The 3097-nt window shown below is 34.5% G+C and overlaps 1 long non-coding RNA gene across 1 annotated transcript; it reads right to left on the minus strand.

Moving 5' to 3' along the window:
* Positions 1–580: 580 nt before the first annotated feature.
* LOC145803360 (uncharacterized) lies at positions 581–1736 on the minus strand. The gene is made up of 4 exons (XR_014345465.1): positions 1310–1736; positions 1024–1095; positions 791–916; positions 581–696 (listed from the first exon to the last, which is right to left on the minus strand). It is a non-coding gene; the product is annotated as an uncharacterized LOC145803360 (long non-coding RNA).
* Positions 1737–3097: the final 1361 nt, after the last annotated feature.

Genomic DNA, 3097 nt, shown 5'->3' on the forward strand with positions numbered 1-3097 from the left:
AATTGTCAGCAGAAAACCACAGCGGTGCTCTCCCTCCCTACAACTCATCCTGCAAATACAAAGCAACAAACAAGATACATCAAAGTGGATCCTTTGTGGAATTGATATTTTTAAACAATTAAAAGTACAAAGAAATCCTACATGTGCACTCTCTTCTGTAATATCAGCATCTTTGTGAGTTTCATCATCATCAGCCTCGGCATCATCATCATCACCTTCAGCCTGCAAAAAGATTAGGCCAATTTATGGAAAATGTCTTCAATAGTTCACACATGATAGCAGCTAAAGAAAAACACAAAAGAGACCACTTATAGTCTAATGGTTTTACATGTTTAGTATGTTTGGAAAAGCACATTCAACTCACAAAGCATTGTCTCAACTGTTTAGAACAGAGTTAATTACTGTCTTATACTGAAAGATTATTTAGAACAATGTCTTATATTAAAAATGTGCAACAAGTGAATTGTTTTCCTGACCCATAGAACAGAGTCAATTACTGTAGTCTCTCAACAACCAAATCTAATGTAAACATGTATTTATGTTCTTCTTAACAAACAAGTTGTTTGGTTTGGTGCCCTAAACTCTAAAGTAATTAATCAACTCTACAGAAGTGAACAAACCTCCATGAATCAGGAATATTTATGATTGGTTGATAATCTTAATCATCTCTTTTAAGATTATCAGGATGTACAGCCCCTGCAATATCAGGAATATTTATGTGTACATGAAATGAGATGTTAATAAAACATAAGATTTTAAGATAACATGCAGTGGTGGCCTTGGTAACTACCTTCTGATTGGTTGATAAGGTTTTCAACACATAAGGGCTCATCATGTAGAAGTGCACTTGAACATCATTAGACACGTATGGTTCCCAATTTGTTCCAGACCACTCAAAAATCTCAATAGAGTATTCCTGCAAAATATTCACATTTGTAAGAATGTGGCAACAAAAGTTCCATTATTTGTAATTTAATCTCACAGCAACCAAATCTTGACATAATGAATATGAGGTGGCATTACCAGGTCATCATTAATCCTATAAATTGCAGGCTCATCTATTTCCCTAACTTTGTGATGTCTGACATTAACAGCCTAAAGATCAAGAATACAAGTTAATACTACACACCAACAGAGGGTGCAATACATCATAATCATGTGGAAGTTTGAAAAATCTTATGAGAACGTCCTTTTCTAGTAGCATTTTTATCCCTTAAAGCTTTAAGTCTTAACTTGGCCAAAGTTGATAAAATATACAGTCGTAATCAGATACAAAGATAACCAGATATCAGGCAAGTTTGTTCCTCACCTCCAGATGACCCCTTTCATGGAAGACCCATTTGCTAAGTTCAGTCACAAACTGCTCATTACCCGATTTTTCGTACCTGTCACAATTTCTATTTACATCAGATTCTTTGGTCTTCAGCAAAACACCGTTAAATCTATAAACTATTTCCAATAACAAATAGATAAAAACAAGGACATATGGAAGGCTTGGAAGCTAAAAAATTCTGGGAGGCTTTGGACATCCCTAGTTCTGTTCTAGACTCTTTCTCGGTCGACCTTATCAGCTGGGTTAATTCCAATTGTTCATCCCACTGTCATAATCTTTCAACAGTACCCTAGTCTATCCTTTTCCCCATCTCTTGTTGGTACATATGAAAGAACAGAAGCACTTGCACTTTTGACCCAACCATCAACCAACCAACAACCACCAACCACCAGCAAAAAGGAGGATCTGGTAGCAATCTGTATTGATCAATGACAAATTTAAAACAAAGTCCATTAGCTTTTTTATTGATCTGGTAGAAGTCTCTGTGTGTGTGTGTGTGTGTGTGTGTGAGAGAGAGAGTTAATAGATATGCAAGCACAAGTACTGGCCAAAACATTTTTACCATCATCTGGTAAAAAATAAAATAAAATAAAAACCTTTGGTTTCCCACACCCACAGACCCTATCTATTTTTTAATTTATGTAATATGCAAGGTACAGAAACATATGATGCCTCTCATAACTTAAATAACATCAATTAGATCAATACGTAACAGATTCATATTGCAACTTCCAAATAAATTGAAATAAAGCTTTAATGGATAGAACATTCTAGCTTATGTGTATATGAAATCTCAAGAGCATTATCAGTCAAGACTTCTTAATAACTTTAATAAGGATTTTCTTTTTAACACTGAACGAGTTAACACTGAATTTCCATATAGACTATTGGAAATGCAAGCATCAAGAATTTGAAGTTAATTTCTATTGAAATGAAAATGGCTATGAGAATATAAGTTGCAGAGTTTTCTTTGCAGTTTTCTATGAGAATATAAGTTAATTTCTACCTCACTACTCAATTGTTTACTCCTAGCCAAGGGCTTTTTAGCCCAATGGTATTTACCCCAACACTCTTATTTTAGTTTGGATGTTCAAACCTCGCCCTTTTAGCCCCTATCTATTCCACCCAGGACCACCACCACTTAGCGACTCGCTCTTCCATATAGACTATTTTAGTTTTCCTATGTCATTCATTTCTCTCTTTTAGAGTTATTTATTTTATTGTTATTATCACCATCATTATTATTTTTTCTTGTTCACTGATAATTTTCTTTGGTTTTATATCCTTCTAGGAGTAAAGCGACTAAGGTTTCCAAAAAACTACAATGTGGGCCTCAGGATCAGGTGAGTAGGTCCATGACCAATTTACCTGTCATTAGCCCATCCAACTTTTTTTACATTCGCATTATCTATAAATTTTCAGAATGAATAGATAGAACAGTATTATAAAACAGATACCAAAGTATTATTTTTAACAGCCGTGGTACTTACAGGGGTTAAGGGAGGAGCATCAGGAGGCAGCTGGTAATTCTCAACCCGTGTAATAGAGACTGAAAGATCAGCAATTGTGGATCCCTGAATCAAAAAGCCCAAAAATATAAAAATATAAAAATATAAAATAAATCTAAGGGTTACTAGAAACTGTTTCATCCTCATAGACCTGCAAAACAAGATGAAACCATTGAAGGAAATTAATAAATCACAAAACATAGAGCCAAAACTGTGGGTTTTCTTTCTTTCTTTTTTTTTTAGGTAAGTAAGTTAT

The sequence above is a fragment of the Camellia sinensis genome, chromosome 11 (assembly GCF_055761805.1).
Source record: "Camellia sinensis isolate YWXY chromosome 11, ASM5576180v1, whole genome shotgun sequence".
In the NCBI taxonomy this organism is placed as follows: domain Eukaryota; kingdom Viridiplantae; phylum Streptophyta; class Magnoliopsida; order Ericales; family Theaceae; genus Camellia; species Camellia sinensis.